This window comes from Suncus etruscus, chromosome 12 (assembly GCF_024139225.1).
Source record: "Suncus etruscus isolate mSunEtr1 chromosome 12, mSunEtr1.pri.cur, whole genome shotgun sequence".
Lineage (NCBI taxonomy): Eukaryota > Metazoa > Chordata > Mammalia > Eulipotyphla > Soricidae > Suncus > Suncus etruscus.
This window is the reverse complement of record NC_064859.1, coordinates 47,745,571-47,765,432: the sequence shown is the minus strand read 5'-3', so window position 1 is coordinate 47,765,432 and position 19,862 is coordinate 47,745,571. Positions and strand designations below refer to the sequence as shown.

General features: G+C 35.3%; 1 protein-coding gene and 1 pseudogene across 3 annotated transcripts in view; one reads left to right on the top strand and one right to left on the bottom strand.

Annotated features, from left to right (window-relative positions):
• CTNNA2 (catenin alpha 2) overlaps positions 1–19,862 on the bottom strand; it is a 1,246,345-nt gene that overhangs the window by 110,549 nt on the left and 1,115,934 nt on the right. The gene's annotated exons all lie outside the window — the stretch shown is intronic.
• Positions 11,073–11,166, top strand: LOC126025264 (uncharacterized; annotated as a pseudogene).

Sequence of the window (19,862 nt, the reverse complement as noted above, 5' to 3'; positions counted from 1 at the left end):
CACACTTTTTCATAAAATAAGTACTCACAATAACTTTAAGGTAACTTTAAAAGCATTCAATATCTGACAAAATATTAATATGAGTATAAAGTATACACTATAGTAACTAGATTGCAAAGCAGAAGATATTGAACAATATGATAAATATAAAAAAGTTTTTTTATTTACTTGGGTCAACCGAGCAGATAACATTTATGGGCTGGCTCTGGCCTCTGATTCTAAATTCCTAAATTGTTTTAAATTTAGTTTACAACAAAAGGTACAATCTTGGGGTAAAGGAGAAAGCCTAGCATTCAACTCTAAATTATGAACTGCTGACTGACAAACTGGAGGAGCTCAGAAGGTCTCAGTAAACATAACTTGGAAAGGTGATATATTCATCTTAAATATTTATGTTTTAGTTACCTGGTTAGCATAGGTCTCATGTTCTAAGATACTTTTTTTTTTTTTTTTTTTTTTGCTCTCCTGGAAGCAGATTTTGTAAGTAGGTAAGGCAAACAGAAATTAGCAGGACTAGAAAGACATTAAACTACCAAGGAACATAGATTCTAATTCTTTAAAGAAAGTATCTTGCTCATTAAACTGAATTTGTTCTACAATTGGCATTAATTCTTCAATCCATTAATAATCAATTTTAGCTAACCAAAAACAATACAGAAGTTCCAGGGACACTGATGGGAGAATTAAAATTAACAAGTGTCATAAACATCCTCATACAAATATTTAATGACCATGTGAGATGTTAAAAAATACCTCTACCTTCTCCCTCTATTTCTCTCCCCTCTGCACATGTAAACACATACTGACATGCACACACACAAACACACAGACACAAATACAAACACTCACCTGTGTGTGTTTACAGAGAGCTCAGACTCTATGTAAATAGCACAACATGGCTGTGAGGAATTGGGTTTTTTTAATGTTTATCACTGCAGAAAATGCGACATCTCAAAAATACTATGATCTTATCCAAAAACATAATTTTAAAAAATGCCAAAATATCTGGAAGGCATTAGCCACTTTAAAAAATGACTGCTTTAATAAGTATTTAAGCACTTAACTCTAATATGATCTGAGGTTCAGACTGCTTTCTTCTTTTCTGGCTCTGAAAATCAAATTACCTTTTTGTAATAATCGTAATTCTGCTCGTTTATAAATACCAGCACATTCAGTGCATTCAAGCCCCCAATACTTTATCATTTCATTAATTTTTACAGCTTCAGATATCATATAGGTGTTTTAAGAACATACTTCTGAAATAAAGCAGAAGAGCAATTCAGAGGTTTATATACCAGTTGTTCCTTGTGCTAATATTTCATCATCATAAATTTTGCAATAAAAAGAACTTATTTACTGTTAAAGGGAAGTCTTGAGAATTATATTCATCAGTCACATGACCATATAAAACCACAGATCAAGATATTATAGCACAATTTCCAAGCAAACTGTTATTCTCTGTAACAATCATGGCAATAAAGCATGTTATGATCTTAGTCTAAAGAGTTGTTCATTTTTCTGCAGTGATATGATTAGTACACAAACCCACTCTGATATATTCCTCACTGCTGTTTATAATTTGGAGATTTTTATGGGATCTTTATAATTTTCAGGTTTTTACAGTACCATTACAAATGGAAAATTTTGAGTTCAGTAAAGGGAGCATGATAGACTTCCCTGAAATCTTTCAGAGGCAAGAGAGAAACAGTTGAATTTATGACAGAAATATTTAGGCTCCTCTCCCAAAAGATTTACCTAGACATATCCTGTAGTTATGGCTCTCAAAGGGTTAACAAGCTCAACTTTAGTGGAGGTGACTGCTTGGATGAAAAACAAATTTGGAGATGAAAACTCATTCTGGGAAATACCAACAAAGATCAGAGTGTGTAGGAAGAGCAGAAACAACAGTTTTTCACACACTTCAGAGTAGTGGAAGAACCCATGTAGCTTTTGGACTCTCTCATCTAAGGTATTTTCCAAAAGTTGAGTATACCCACCCCAGAGACATGTAATGCAGAGAAGGATGCAGCCTTTATTTAACGGAGAAATGAAAGTTTAACCTGGATAACAGCATAATTGAGAAGTAGAGTTGGATGAAGATAATACAGAGCTGATAAAAAATTTGGACAATTTTTACTTAAAAATCTTGATGGGTGAAACTAAATGAAAGTGTATAGTGGCCCTTTGGTGAGGGGAAGAGAGAGTATAATACTTTGTTAGGCCACTGCCACTTTTTATGTGAGCCAAGAGTTGCAGATACTGGTTATGGGAGCTAGCAGATATATTATAATACTTTCTCCAGAAAACCCAGACCACCCAGATTACATGTGCCAAAGATAGAATGAAAAAAATATTATATCATGATTGTCTCCAGTTCAGACCCAGATCCTTCTGCAACTGGGCAGCAAATACTATACCACTTGGATTATGCCCACCTATAAAATGACAGGTTGAGTTGATATGAGTCAGGCAATTCCTAAAATCAGAAGTTGAGACAAAAAAATACTCTTATGTAGGGTGCTCTATCAGACAGTGCCCCAGAATCTTAAAATGCCTGTTTCACACTTGGCAGAAATCAGGGGTTTGCTAGATACTAATGTCTGAGACATCAGTGGCATAAGCCTAGGACTTAGAAGCGTAAACTCTGTGCTACCAATATCTTTTGTTTGTTTGGGGGACTTTGCACTCAAGAACTACTCACATTGCTAGGAAAACTATATTGGATGCTGAGGATAGAAGCCAGGTCAGCCTTGTGTAAGACAAAATTCCTATCTGCCATACTATCGCTTCATCCCCTGTTACCATTCTTGTTCTGAGTCTCAGGAGAAAGTTTGCATGTAGAATTTACTGAAATCTGAACTAAGTTTCAAGTGGAGATCCAAATACTATCAGATATGCAATGACTGGCTGGAGCCACATTGAAAAGACAGGAAGGAAAAACTTACCCAATTCAAAAAGTTATATTGCTTAGGAAAGACTATATAACACAAAATATACAGCAAAAATATCTTTGATTGCCAAGTGGAAAATCTGTTGTAAATAGTACTCTTTGGTTACTGCATAAAGAAGTTTCCTAACTCCTATCATCCCATAATATAACAGATTTAAACTCCAAATATTCCAATCCAACAAAGCTAACATTGTTGGCCAATACCCTACAAATTTCAACTTTAATGTAAGTTGTACCTCAGAACTGAGAAGAGAAGATATTTAGTCAACCCCATAGAAAGAAACATAGAGCATTATTCATATTGATGGCATAAAGGCATTCACAATAGATCAAGATAAAACAGTGGAAAGATTGCTGATGTCATAGAACTAAGTAAACTAAGAGTAGAAGATTTCAAAGCAATTGCTGTAATGGCACTTATAGATGAAACATCTTTAATGTAATATAATGAGATGATCAGGACAAAGAATGAACAAAATGAGAACATCAAATGGGCATAAGTAAAATATAAATTGAAATCACTGTGAAGTATCAAGTAGCTGAATTTAAATAAAATATACAGAGAGTTTCAAGAGTAGAATAGGCAAAGCTAAAAATAAAAATAAAAAGGTAGTAGAAAGCTTCAAAAAAGACCAACAAAACTCAAAAGTTTTTCACTAAGATATAAACTGTAAATCAAGTGAAGCAACATGCTTTAACATGATTTTTACTTTTGAAGAAGGGAGGTGGAGAGTGAAGATAGAAGGAAATAGATCCACCCATTAACGGCTCAATAATTCCATACAAAATAAATAGTTGCATAGCATAAAAAATAACAATGATTCTGGTAACAATCAGGGCTAGGGAGGAGGCTCAAAGGGCTGAAGCACATGCTTTGTAATCGGGAATCCTGGGTTTTATTCCTGGCACTAGATGGTCCCCTGAGCACTGCCAGGAACAACTCCCAAGCTCTGAGCTGGAACTAGCCCCTAAGAGTGCCAAGTAAGGTTGCATAATCAAAAATAAAAAATAAAAATAGTGGAAACAACCAAATAAGAGGACATAATATTTAAAGCAGTAAAATAAAAGCAAACTATAACATTTAAGAATCTCCCCTTCCCCAAGTCTAATAGATTTCTCAGCAGAAACTCTAAAAACCAGAAGAAAATAGCCCAATTAAGTACCTGTATTAAAAGAACAGGTAAGAACACTTTTATCTGTAGTCTATAAAGAAAAAAAACAGTTGGCCTGACATTGTGGAATAATGATAAATGCTCATTTGACAAAATCCTAAAGTTACCAAGCAATAGAGGAAGGGGGCTTTTGGGGTGATATATAAACAGACTAGAAGTGACACTAGGATTGTGAAATGGACTTGAGGGCACTTTGGTGATAGTGAACATGCAATAACTTCTAACATCAAAATCATAAACATTTATAGCTTTGTAACCATGCTAAACTACAATAAAAAATAAAGTTAAAGGAACATAAATACACTCTATTCGGCTATGGTATCTCTGAGAGAGGAAGTAGTGCTAAAGAGCTTTATAGACAAACAAAAGTTAGAGAAGTTTATTTCAATCAAACAGGTCTTGCAAGGGCTTTTTTAAATGCATTTCTAAAGAATGAAAATCAGTGTTATATAGATGCAGCCAGACACCCAAAATTATAAGATGAAGGAGAGGAGAGGAGAAGAGTAGCAATAGGGACTCTTAAAATAAATGAGATTAATATGTTTTTGATTTAAAATTGGATATAAATTTAGAACCTTACAATGTAAACTTCAAGGTAATTTCAGAATAGTACCCAGGAGAAAAGGAAAAAAAAAATAAAATACCACCAAAAAAATAAAGGAACATAAAAATAAGGTAATATATAATTTTATATCATTAATCTTCCTAAATATCAGTGGCCTCGACTTCATAGTTAAAAAGCAAAAAGTAGCTGGTTATTTCAAAAGACAAATGTCAACCTTCTGCTGTCTACAGGTAGAACATTTGAGATTTAAAAATAAACAGATCTAAAATGAAAAGCTTAAAAGTAATAATAAAAAATAATGGCAATCTAAAAATGGGCAGAAATAGCCATACTTTATCATATAAAATAGATTTCCAACCAAACAGGAGATAGGGACTGTCAAAGGTTCAATCAATGCAATTTAGTACTCATTGATATGAATGTGCACATAAAGAGAAAAAGGAAATAATTGCCTTAAACAAGGAATTAAACAAGATTGTTTTAATGCATAATTGCAGACCATAACACTCACCCACCCCCACCCTCACCAAAAAAAAAAAAAGCCAATTATAAGTCTTTTCAAGCACACATAGAACACTCAGTGACAAACTACAGGTTCAAGAAAATTAAAATCATAAGTATACTTCTTAATCATAATTATAGATAAACCACCAAAGTTGGGAAAGCTTCAAATATGTGGGGAATAAACAAAGTACATGAGCTCTTTGAGTCCTCTGGGGACAATAGGAATTTAAAGGAAACACATTTAAAGCCTGGAAAATAGAAGAGAGCTAGAGGATATCTATGCTATATTATCACATATATTACTTTTATTGATAAAATATTTGTAAATATTTACATATGTAATCTACATATATACTCTGGTATGTAGTGAAAGCAGTATTAATTTATAGCAACAAAGCTCTATGCCATAAAACAAGAACAAAGAACTACAAAAAAAAAAAAAAAGAAACTTAACAGAGACCAAGTTAGTAGAAAGGTAATGAAATTGAAAAGATAAATAAATATAAATTATCAATGAAAACAGAACTAGCTCTTCAAAAGTAAAAAATAAAAGTACAAATCTTTATTTTTAGCAAGGCTTAAAAATGGTGTGATAGATCTGTTGTTGTACCAGGCTCCTCCTAAAGACCATCCAGAGGCACAAAGTTTCTGCTAACACCTGGAGCATGAAACAAGGACAAAAATATCATACCTACTTATAAAGAATGGGCTCTGGGGCCGGGCGGTGGCGCTGGAGGTAAGGTGCCTGCCTTGCCTGCGCTAGCCTAGGAACGACCACGGTTCGATCCCCCGGTGCCCCATATGGTCCCCCAAGAAGCCAGGAGCAACTTCTGAGCGCATAGCCAGGAGTAACCCCTGAGCGCACAGGGTGTGGCCCAAAAACCAAAAAAAAAAAAAAAAAAAAGAGTGGGCTCTTAGCTCTAGTGAGGATTCATCTCCCTTTATGGTATAAATCTAGAGATAGTTGAGATATGATATGAGTGGCATAGCACATGCCTAGCATAGGTATAGACCTCATATGTGGTCAAAATAAAAATTGGAGGCTATAACATACAAAACTTCATTGCATTTCTATTTACAAACAATAAAAATGAAATAAAAATTAAAAAATAAATAAAATGATTTACATTTTATTTAAAAAATGAGAATACATTTTTAAAAGAAATGATCCATGTAATAATAAATTTAAGAGTGTTGCAAGAAATTAATAGAAAATAGTTATGCCACTTTCTTGGATTAGCAAAATCAACATTGTGTAAATGACCATCCCACCCAAAACAATTTCAATTTCCAAATTGTAAGCAATATTTTCCAAAGTTCCAATGGCATCCTTTAAGGAAATAGAAAATTTATATGAAACTACAAAAGGTTCCACCCAATAGCAAATTAATTCTAAGAAAGATGGGACATCTCTTACCTTAACTTCAAATAAACACAGTAAAATAATAACAAATGTCCAAAGCCCTAACTGGTCTACAGAACTTCATTTAACAATAAGGTGTTGGTCATGGTATGCGGCCACAGTATGTAGCACTGATGGAGGATGTGGTGTTGGAACAGTGTATATATGAATATATATATATATATCTGTCATTAACAATATTGAAAATTATATTACTACTTAAAATAAAAAAAACAATAAAAACAAAGTAATGAGTAGCAAAAAGTCAAAACAAAAACTCAAGTATATGACCAACATACATCAAGTCTATATGGCATTCAATTAACAATATAAATATAGATCAATGGAAAATAGACTTATAGATCAATGAAACAGAATTGAAAGCCCATAGAAAGAAATTGAAACATATACAGACTTCCAAGAATGGAGTAAAGAAAATAAAAAGTAAAAGTTCTTTCAACATATGATACTGAAAAAACGATGTTCACACACAAAAGAATGGTGTCTTGGTCTTGAGAGACAGTAGTTAAGATGTTTTCTTTGCATTTAGCTAACTCAGGTTTGACCATGGTTTGATCCATCTGATTCCTCAAGTACTACCATGAGTAATACTGATACACAGAGCCAGGAGTAAGCCCTGAGCATGACCAGGTGTGGTTCCACTTGCTGTTGGATTAACAGGTTACCCATTCTATTCAGGATATCTGTCTTTCCAGGTCCTTGTTTACTCAGTGGTTGGAAGTACCTTTGTATTGAAGCACTTTTTGAATTGGTGTCTTACCCTACCTGTTCTCCACCCCAAGGTGTGATCTTTGGCATTCCAAAGACTCTGAGACCCACAAACTAAGGGAGAAACTGCTTGCAGTTTTGGTTTCCCACAACTGAGCTAACTGCTGTTGGAATCTTGCTAGGAGTGGAAGGCTTGTGGTGAAACTTTCCTGAACCCATTTTATTTTCTACAATTGTGTGGATTATTTCCCATGTAGTCATTTGCTTCCAGACCCATGTATGCCCAATCCTTTGGGATTGGGCAATGATGCTTCTGCTTCAATTCACTCCTCCACTAGAAAAATAAAAAAATAAATGGATTTGGGGTATGGAAGAGATGGCACAGTGGTGGGGTATTTTGTTTTGCATGAGGCCAACCTGGGAGGGACTTGGTTCGATGCCCAGCTTCCTATATGGTCTCTCAGCCTGCCAGGTAATTTCTGAGTGCAGAGCCAGGAATGACCCCTGAGCTCCACTGGGTATGGCCCAGATACCAATCAATCAATCAATGTACCATTCAATAAATAAAATTAAAAAAAAATTTAAAAACCTACAGAATAGTGAATTTTTATACTCAAATTCAAAATTTATTAAATACTTGGTTATAAGACTGGAAATTGTGAAATAATGCAAAAGAAAATATAGGCAAATCAGTTTATGGTTGAGAGGTATATTTGAAGATATAATGCCTATATGAAAAATAAAGAGAACCAGAAGAAATGATACTAACAGTACTAACCTAGTTATAAATGAATAAAAGCAACTAATACTATATGCTAAACAGTTTCTGAACCATGTTGAAAAACCACAGTAAAGCCAAAAATATGTTAAAGACAAATAATATCAATCTAGAATATATATATGCATATACATATGTATATATGCATACATATACATGTATGCATGCCACACATACAACAAGTGCTAATATTAAAAGTATATAAAGGCTGTCCCATACAAACCCATAAAAAAGGGGCAAGTGATGAATAACATGTCTCCAGAAAAGACCAAGAAGAGTAGCCCAAAAGCCACAAAACAAACTGTGTTCATTTTCAATAACCCTGAAAGAATGTAAATCAAAACTGCAATGTGATGCCACCATACACTCCTAAGAATGCTGTGACATAAAGGCCTGAAACAAGTGTTTTCTAGGCTGTGAATACAAGTGAACATCATTATCTGGTAGGATACATTGTACCTGGGAGACCAGCTCCTTTGGATGGCATCTGACAGTTACTCAAGATAGAGTTATCTCCCTGCAGTAAATAAATTGAAAGGATATACAAACACTGTTGCTGTGTGCAATTGCCTAGATATGGGGCCTGTAAAAAATGCCCAATGAGAAATGAGTAGATAAAGTGACATACATCCAAATGCCATGCACCTATCTTTTAGAATAAGAGCTTGAAGTTGCAAAACCTTAGAAAAGGATGGCATAATGCTAAGCAAAGTAAGTAAGAAGAGAAAAAATACAAATCATCCCACTCAATGATTGAAATACATACAGCAAGGGAGGCTAATAAATCAATCAAAAGCTTAGGTTTTAGATTCTGAGTGGAGACATGAGTCTACCAGTGTGGTGGGGAGAAGAGAATAAAAAGTGTGGAGTTCTACAAAAGGTGAAATATTGGCACCGTGTGTACACTTGGTATAATTGTTTGCTTTTGAAGAGGTATAAAAAGTCATCTTGCAAATATATATAAACCTTAAAAATGAAAGCAATCACAATTGCTTAAAAAAAGTACAATAAATCAATTTTGAAAACAACTTCCTAAATTTTACCAAGAGTTTACTGTGTTGACCATCAAATAAATGAGCTAAGCAAGATCTCCAAGAAGTTGTCCAAGGCAAAGTGATGAGGATCATTGATAATCTGTACCAAAAAATAATTGTATGGAAACTAAACCAGCCTCAAGAAATCAAGGCCTCTGAAATACAGGAGACATTGTGATGCAGAATTCTAGACCCAGAGCACATTGGATCCCATCCCCGGAAGTGCCATAACTGCTTGAAAAAATACCACCAGAAGGTCCATGCTTTCCTGAGGAAAAGCTTAATAAATTCCTATTTGTGTAAAGAATTTCACACCTAGGCAGTTATGGAAAATACCATACACAATCTGGGAAAACTGGAAGGAAATTATGATTAACTTTATTTGCAAAGAGCAGTTCCTCCCTTGAGTCTAAACTATCCCCCAGAAATAGGGACTAACTCCTGCACCAAGCATAGGCGGTGGACTTCAGGTGCAGTGAGACAGTTACTTCATGGTCCTGGGATTTCGTTAATCCTCAATGTCCCCAGATGCTCCCCAAGTTTACCCCACCTCTCTTCCCTATTTCACGTAAGTCCAAGCTAGTGAGAACATGATTAAATATTTTAGTTTTTCAACCAAATACCTTCTTCTCAAGTGAAGGCAGTTGGGGAAGTGAGATTAAGTCCCCAAAAGATTATGGAATTTGATAATAAGGAATCCTTTTATAACTTGGTTTTAAGAAGTCTGGCAGCACCTGAAAATGCTTGCGGTAATGTCTATCTTATTGTAATATTATGGAATACTTTATAAATGAAGTTATTTATCTGCCCAATTATCAGTTACTAAAGTTTTAAATGGCAGATGAGACAACTTGATCATGGAAGAATGTTTCAGTAATTGCATAAAAAGAGAAGTAAAGGAGATAAACTACTTTTTAAATGAACTTCCTAATCTGTTCTAATTCATTGTAAGGGTAGTTTTATGTGTCCCTTATCTTCTTTTGATATATTTCACCTAATCTTTATTGCCATGATAGACCCCACTCCCCCCAGGGGATCCAGCCACTTTTTCCAGGAAAATTCTAACACTTGAAATTTGTAGCTGAATAGCTTTCTGGACTTCAGAGATGAGTCTTTTGTGCCCAAAGCTGCCATGCTTCCAGGCTGGTTCAGGTGTCAGATCTTTTTTACACACACATTACCAAGGTCCTTTATCTTCTGTCTGCAGCTTGCTATATATTTATATATTTGGGGGCTTGGCATATAGACCATACACAATGGTGCTCAGGGCTTATGCCTGAAGATTTGTGGGACCATATGTGATTCTGAGTATAGAACCCAAGGTAAAAACCCTACCCATTATTCAAATCGCCTGGCTCTTGCAAGTCTATATTTGTAAATAATGGGGCTAGGGTAATAATAATAGCAAAGAGGTTAATGCAATGGCTTTGTAAATAGCTGATTCCCAAGATCATTCCTGAATACAAAGGCAGGAGTAGTCCCAAACACCACCAATAATTGAAACCTACCTGATTCGCAAAAATATATATACAAAAATCTTAATGGTAGAATTTCAACTTTGAAATGTAACAGCATAGATTTACATAAAACTGAACACATTCTTACATAATTAACAAGGTATCTTGTCACTATTACGCTAAAAACCTTTATTTCTTCAACTATAAATCAAATATAAAATAACTGCTTATTGGGACTCTGAGATAGCACAGCAGGTAAGGAGCTTGCCTTGCATGCTTTTGACCTGGAATCCATATATGGCATCATATATGTTCCCAAAACATCTGCCAAGAGTAATCTCAGACCACAGAGCCAGAAGTAAACTCTGAGTATAGTCAGGTATGACTCCAAATTCCCATAATAATAGCTTCTCCAGAAACTTTTGCTGAAGATGAAATAGAAAAGTATTTACATAAACTTACTGTAAAAATTTAAGCATGTGTGCTCGCTTCGGCAGCACATATACTAAAATTGGAATGATACAGAGAAGATTAGCATGGCCCCTGCGTAAATTCGTGAAGAGTTCCATATTTAAAAAAGAAATTTAAGCATGTGATATTGAAAGGTCATTACAAAAGTAAAAAATATTCACATTTGTTCCCTAGAGTAGATTATATTTTGGTGACATTCAATAAGTGAATACATTATAAAAGTTCATGTCATAAAGATTAGTACAAGGAAGGAAAATAAAATTAGTAGAGTAAAAATAAAAGGTCTGCTTTATATATGAATATTTTCACCATTTATTCTGGAAATTTTAACAAAGCTGCCATTTCATTATTTTTACTTATTTAATATATTTTACAAATACAATCCAAATTCTCTATAATTTAGCTAGCAACATTTTATAATTTAATAAAATTATCTAATGCTTTTGCTTCATAATTTTAAACTTCCTGTTAAAGACTTTAAAAGATACTCAGTATTTTACATTACATTTAGTTTAGGCTTCCAGTCTTTGGTTTTGGACAGCAGTAGGATTTCTGGTTCAGAAAACTATGATGGTGCTTGTTAATATAATGCCATAATATTTGCTTAACTATTCCTATCAATGAATGAGCTTATATTTCTCCAGCATTCCTGGCCATGTGTCTCTATGTGATCCATCTTATTTTTCCAGCTACCAGGGTCATCTGAACATCTCAAGTTTTATTCTAAAACTCACAAATGTAAATAGAAATTGCTTAAAAAGTTACTTCATGTTTTCCAGCTATTAAATTCTAGAAGGACAGAAGAAGCCTTCATTGCTCCAAGCACATACATGTGATTTCCTTATTTATTTTAAAGGCAGTTCACTAATCTCACAAGTTCCTTTCAGTTATATAAAACTAATCATTATATCTAGTCCTGTTTTAAAGGGCTCCGAATTCTCTAATGCTATTGAAATCAAGAGTATATTCTCTGCATATTTTAATCAAAAATTCAAAATATCTAGTCAGTACTCAGGAGCTAATACCACAGGTACTTTATACTACATCTTACCACATAGTTCTAGGAAACAATTTCTTTCTGGCTCACCAGGTTCTATACCCTTGCCTATATTTATAAACATATGAGAACACAAATCTGAATTTCAGTGGCTCCTCCAGGATGCAAAGCAAGTCTGTTGCCTGTGACTTAGGTATATATGTACACACACGCACACACACACACATACAACACATACACACACACACACACACACCAAGCAAATTGTTTGTATGCCTCTGCCCAAATTAAAGTGATCATTCTGCCCTGGTGACTTTAATGGAGATAATCAGTAGTTCACATTCATAAACAAATTGATGGGCTTGCTTCCTAGCTGAATCAGTAACCATAAATCTATACCTTCATATACAGAAACCTCAGTGGCTTAAAATAATGTGATTCAGAATTACCTAATGTCTTTTTGATGCCTATTCATTAATAATGTGTTGTTGAATAAAAAAGGATAGAGCTTAGCATGTGTATATAATATCATACAACAAACATAAATGTCCTTTTAATTACTCTAAGACTCCAGAGATTGTTTTCTCTCCATTTTTTTTCTTGAGGAATCAAATTATTCCACTCCACTATTATTTTATTTATTCAAATTCCAGGTAAGTAAGTAAAATCATAATTTTTTTCTACCAAATAAAATGGGTTGATATTTACATGTGTGATGAATGTTCTGTCGGGTATTAGTGGAGTGGTAACTCCAGGTTCTACCTCTGAAAGTAGAGAAGGGCTGCATTGTCCCATTCAGTACTTGCTATTAGCAAGAGACAAGCAATGTTTGCAGAAAACTCTGATAAATAAATAAGACTATTATTCTCCATAGGCTGGTCTCATATTCTAGATAATAAGATTGTGGAGTCAAGCCTATAACCATAGTGCAGGAAAGTCTAGCAATGTTTACCAATACTGAATCTGTTCCTCAGCCTCCCTTATTGAATTCCAGCTTAATAAGAGGTTTTCACATTTTTCCCTATGATTCTAGTTCCTTTAAAGGAGGTCAGTTCTTGCTTCTTCTAGTTAAACTGCTGGCAAATTAACAAGAGTAAATTCAAGATCCACATACCCCTTAAGACTTCCTATTCACATTGACCAGTAGTAAAAGAACACTTAGAAAATAGTGTTTTCAACCACTGGTTCTTTGAAGATTGCCTGTCAATAGGATACATAAGCCTGAGACTTTAACAATTTTTTTTTAACCTTCTTACACCTAACATTCTGCACTTCCCTGCCCATTGGTCCATGGTCTGGCAGCCAAAACCAAGATGTAGACCAGTGATTGTCAACTTTTGTACACCTGTATATAGGCAACCTTCCAAGGAAAAACGCTTACAAAATTCAACAACTAAAACACTAATTAACTTCATAAAAAATGAGAAGTGTAGATGAACATATGCCTTTCTGAAGCATACCTGCAGTCATTATTAGGAAAAATGCAAATCAAAGTGACAGTCAGATAACATCAAATACCAGTTAAAATATCATGCATCAGAAAGACTGGAAACAAGTGTTGACAAGGATGTAGTAGAAAAGAAATCCTCATTTGTAAAAATGTTAAGCCTCTATGAAGGTTTAACATAAAGGAGATATCTAAAAAAACTAAAAATAGAACTTCCTTATGATCGTGCAATCGTACTTTTGACATTTTACCCTATGAATACAAAAAATTAATTTGAAAACATGCAGTGACACCTATGGTTACAGAGTACTAAGTACAAGAGCTAGGATATGAAAACAAACATACATGTCTATCAATAGATGAATGGATAAATAAGTTGTGATATATGCAATGGAGTACTAGGAAGCTAAGAAGTAATTTATTATATTTTGCTTCAATTCCAATAGCAGTGACAAATCATCTTTTGTTTTTGTTTTTGTTTTTGTTTTTTTTTTTTTTTTTTTTGGTTTGGGGCCACAGTGTTCCTCCTGGCTCTGTACACTCAGAAATCGCTCCTGGCAGGCATGGGGGAACCATATGGGATACTGGGATTCGAACCCCCATCCTTCTGCCTGGAAGGCAAATGCCCTACCACTGTGCTAGCTCTCCAACAAATTATCTTAAATGAACTAAATCAAGGGTGAAGAACAAATAGCAGATAATCAGTCATCACTGAAAAACAAAATCAAGTAGTAGACAGTATCTAATGAACACATTGACCATTGAATACTAAACATTACCAAGCAATGAAATAGGAGCAAGGGATAGGACAGACTAAGGGTGACAGTGGTGGGTACTTGGGTGTTGGTGAAGGTGCTGACTTTGTTCATCAAAACAATGATAGTTAACACTACTGTAATCATTTTAACTCAATAACAATTATTTCAAAACAACCTAGCTACAGTCTTAAGTAGTCAAAAGAATTTCAAGGAATATATATTATGGAAAGCAGAAGTTCTTCAGGCAAGTTAGTTAGGGGTAATATGTAACTTTGTTCTAAACTTTTCTTAAACAGGGATTGTAGAGATAGCATGGAGGTTACTAAGGCATTTGCCTTTCATGCAGAAGGTCATTGGTTCAAATCCCGGCATCCCATATGGTCCCCCATCTGGTGCCTGCCAGGGGTGATTTCTGAGCGTAGAGCCAGAAGTAAATCCTGAGCACTACTGAGTGTGACCCAAAAACCAAAAAAAATTTTTTTTCTTAAACTGTTATCTTTAATGAAATGTTCCTGTTTCTTCTATACCGATTCCCTTTTTGGTATATAGTCTTAGTGAAACACAGCCAGGCACTTTGCTTAGAGGTTATCTGTAACTTTATGGTCACTACATGAGTTACTAAAACACGGAATTTTCCACTAAAATTCTGTGGATATTTACCAACTATCCTATTCACAGCAGAGAAAAATAAAATTTTGGAGGCCAGAGTGGTGGCGTTGAGCGGTAAGCCTAGGATGGACCTCAGTTCAATTCCCCAGCATCTCATATGGTCCACTAAGCCAGGAGCAATTTCTGAGTGCATAGCCAGGAGTAACCCCTGAGCATCACTGGGTGTGGCCAAAAGCCCCCACCCCCCCAAAAAAAAAGATTTCCCTCTTGATTTAGACAAACACTTGGGTCAAATCAAGTTATTGGATCCAATGTTTGATAAGCTAAAACATCCTCACAGCAAAAATGGATATTTCTGACATAAACTAAAACAATTTAAGTGAAACAGGGAAGATCACATATTTAAAAGACAAAATAAATTTCCCTCAAAAAGTAAAAAAAAAATCTGAAGTGAGATGAAAATACCCCACAAGGCCTGAAACAAGAAGTTTGTTGGCGAACACAATTGAGAAAATCAAATGTTATCACTATTAGAGGTTACTTACTACATATGATATCCCCATCAATCACCTCTTTCTAAAGCTGAATGCCACATCTATTCTCCAGGCTTCTCTTTATTAATACACATAATCAATTCTTCCACTTTCCATTTACTGTATATTCTTCTTGGGTTATCTATTGATCACTTATGATTCCATCACCTTGTTTCACAAAACTGTTTCTAACCTGAGCTTTAGAAGCCTACCCAGGTAATTCAAAAGAAAGATCCAGGTCACATCTATGGAAGGTTTTGGTTACTCAGTAACTTAAGCTGTGCTTGTCACTGCAATGAGCACTATTTGAGGAAAGATACTGAAAGTCAGTCTCACAAACCCAGAGGAATCTAAGAGCAGTGTTGGAAGTGGAACAATGCTCTGGTTTTGGTCCTAGCATTCTTCCCCCTGTTTATTCCTAAAGTTCCAATTACCTCCTCCATGTTTATACTCAAATGTGTTTGGAATATTAGATACAACTTCATTCTCTCTCTGTCTCTTTATCTCTGTCTTCTCTCTCCCTCGTCCCCCCTCCTCTCCCCTCCTCTCCCCTCCTCTCACCTCCTCTCTCATCTCTTGGAATTTCTGGTGATTTACTTACTATCTGTACTCAGAGATTAATTCTGATGTGATCCAAGACACTATATGAGGTGCTAGAGATCAAACCTGGGTTGACCACATTTAAGGCAAATGTAGTGTCTACTATAACACTGAGCATTTTCCCTAAGGTATTACCTCCATTTCCAGACCCACACAAGAGTATGCTTCTCAGTCATCAAAGAGGGAATTCAGAAATCTTTCATCACATGCTCCAGCTTCGTTTCAATAAGAAACCTAAGCAAAATCAGTCATGTGGTATCACTGTTCCAGATATTATACAGAAATCTTTTCCCATGGCTCTTACTCCTCTAATTCTGATCTGCACCTGATTTTCAATAACAATTCCTAATATTTATTTTCAATTCTTCTTGACATAAGACCTATATGTGTTTTTTTCCTGGATATAGTATCATTAGCCCAGTTGGAGCAATATTCCCTTTCATTTACTTTAGATCCACAACTGTTTCAAATTTTTCCTGCAGGATATACACAGAGCCAGAACTTTTTCATTCATCAATAAACAAATGTTTACAGATTTTCTCCATTGCTTTGAATACTTGACTTCCTGTGAGGTAAACATCCCTTTGAAGGTCTGCAAATAGACCAGAGCTTTGCCCAGTTAAATGTATGAAATCTAACACATTTCCAGAAAATGGGGCAGGGAAGAATTATCCCACCTCAATACCATTTTAAAAAGATTCCTGCCAGAGCTGCTTTTCTTTCAAGGTGAACTCCAGGTAGCCACCTCAACTTACAGAGCAAAAGATGTAGACATCATAGTTCAAAGCCAGGCCAGGACTTGAACCCCAAATGCATCCTATTTCATCTGCCAGCTCTCTGGAGACTGTGGTCAGAACTAGATATTAGTAGCAGCTGCTCTTGCAAATGCTTGTGTCAATTTTCAGGCAAGGTTATGGTCATAACAAAAGCCTTTAGGAATATGATGAACCCCACAATGCCCTTCACTTGTGACTTGGCTTGGCAACTTTCTACAAGAGAGCTGTTTTTGCTATCATCCTCAGTGGGTCATTTTGTCCCCTTGCTGAATCAGTCAGCTGGGTGAACAGCCAGTAAGCCTGACCTTTCAATTTTCTATGTGAAATAAAATAAAATACAAGATGGGGTTCTGACTAACAGTCCCAGAGAGGAGAGAGTAATGAGGATATTCTATACATCTTGCTTCTGTTTAGCTTTGTGCTCTACAGGCTGGTTGTTTAGTAAGTCGTGGTCCTTTCACTTCAAAAGGGCTCTATATTGTTCCTCACAGAATGCAGGTTTAGTAAGAAAGCTTAATGTCAGGGATACATCAGTAAATATGGCTTATACAGAGAGTAGAGGAAAGGTTACAAACATGCATATGAGGTCATCATTAATGTAAGTGATCTCTGTATTAGTTTAATGTCCCCTAAAAGATGAGTAAATTTTTAACTTTCATAATGTGTAATAATTATTTTACAACAGAATAAACTATGCACAGATACACAGATGTATCTTTTCAATAAGCAATAGGAATGAAGTATGAGTAAGAATATATGCCCATGGGCCAAACATAGCCAGTGTTTCTTTCTATATAGTCAAGCTAAAGATTCTCTTTACATTTTTATTATAGTTAATAAGAGCAGAAAATGCATTGTCCCAAGAGCTCCTAAGGTTTTACTTATGCTCAGTGAAGTCCTCTAAATTAAGTTTCCTAGTTTTCTATTGCAGCATTCTTCTTCACAGGCAAAAATAGTTTTATTCAGGGCCTGAGCAATAGTACATTGAGTAGGGTCCTTGCCTTGCATGAGCTCAATCTCGGTTCAATCTCTTACATCCTATATGGTTCCCTGAGAATAGGCAGGACTGATTCCTGAACACAGAACAAGGAATAACCTCTGAGCACCACTGAGTATGCCTCAAAAATAGTTATATTCTTCTCCCTTTATATATATATATATATATATATATATATATATATATTAATGTTTACTTAAGCCTATTAGATCACCTATTTCACCAGACACTGCTTTTTCAAAAATTCATCCCATTCTTTAGAGTCTAAGTAGCCTGGCAGGCCCAGGGGACCATATAGGATGCCAGGATTTGAACCACCATCCTTCTGCATGAAAGACAAACACCTTACCTCCATGCTCTCTCTCTAGCCCCAAGAAGTAAGTTTCTGACTTTATAGTCAGTCTTTCTTTTCTTTGGAATTCAGCAGAAACATCAAGAAATGCTAAGAAATAGTGGGAAAACTAAAGAATAAACTGCCTTTAAGTAGAAAGCCCAGGAAAAAGAGAGAAACCTAGTTTTCTATCCTCTTTTTTAGAAACATAGCTGAGTCCTCTGCAATGGATTTAAGACATGCAAGATGGAAAAATGCAGATGCCAGGAATAGTTGGTTGCTTAAAAGGATGGGGCCGGGCGGTGGCGCTGGAGGTAAGGTGCCTGCCTTGCCTGCGCTAGCCTAGAACGGACCGCGGTTCGATCCCCCGGCGTCCCATATGGTCCCCCAAGAAGCCAGGAGCAACTTCTGAGCGCATAGCCAGGAGTAACCCCTGAGCCTCACAGGGTGTGGCCCAAAAACCAAAAAAAAAAAAAAAAAAAAAAAAAAAAAGGATTATTATCTTATATCTTGAATGCATATCATAGGCCCATTATTTCTCTTTGCATTTATCCAAATAATGTTGTAGCAATCCTCTTCGTTAGTAGGAAGTTCCAACTGTTTAGGGTATCACAAGTAGCAAAGTTTTCTGGTATGTTCTACTGAGAGTGGCCTGAGATATTAATCATAGGTAGAGATCACTCCGAAAAGGGGTCTGTACATGAGCCTATCATTGAGGTTAGGAATGTCATCTTGGGATTAATTAATATCTAGAATTTAAATTAGGATATTAGGAACAAAAAGATAAGTCTTTCCAATTCATTTATAAAACCTGGGATAAATACTGGGGATAATCTCAGCACAATGATGGCAAGAAATGAGAAAATCCAAATCATGTGGCTTTGAAAGGGACATGAGGGTTAAAGAGGTCTTCCTTTAGAGGAGACAGAAGAGTGAGGGTAACATAAGGCAATTGGAGAGTATTCTTATCTTTTTAATGAGGGGGGCCTTTTTAGTATAGCAATTTTAGATTAATCAGACTAATAAAATCTTGAATAAAACCTTTGTACCTCACATCATCCCATTGCATAATCTGAAAAGTTATAGCCAATTTTATTGTGATTCTAACATGGTTTTGAAGGTATTATCCAACCATGGTTTTTACATTTGGTTTTTACATAAACAGCCTGTCCATGAAAACATGGTTTTCTCTCTATCCTTACAATGACAGATCAAGGCTTTGAATAAAAGTGACAGTTATTTTAAATAAGCTCAATAAGAACTGGGGTATCAACTTATTTTGTTTTGGTGTCACACCCAACGATACTCAGGAATAACTCCTGGCTTTGTGCAAAGAATAATTCCTGTTGGTATTGGGTAATTTTTATGCAATGCCGGGAATTGAACTCTGGTGGGCTTCATGCAAGGTAATTGTCCTATTCATTCCTGCTAGGTATCTATAACTTTAAATTCAATTAAAATTAAAATAGAGCATGGTGGCTTTCAAAGAAAGCACTGGGTGATATTTTAACTATAAATTTCAGGGCAGTATGAATTCAGTTAACCCCAGAGATCTCCTAGATCTTGGAGAAATTAGTGTGATTTTTTTTATATAAAGTAAATTGTGTTCCTACTATATAAAAGAGATAAAGGGATTGGCAATAGGCAAGGGCTATTGTACAAGACAATTCTATAAGATTTCTCTTCTGAACCCTTTTTCCAGATGAAAAGACTGAGAATCCAAAGGTTTATATATATGTCACAATATAACAT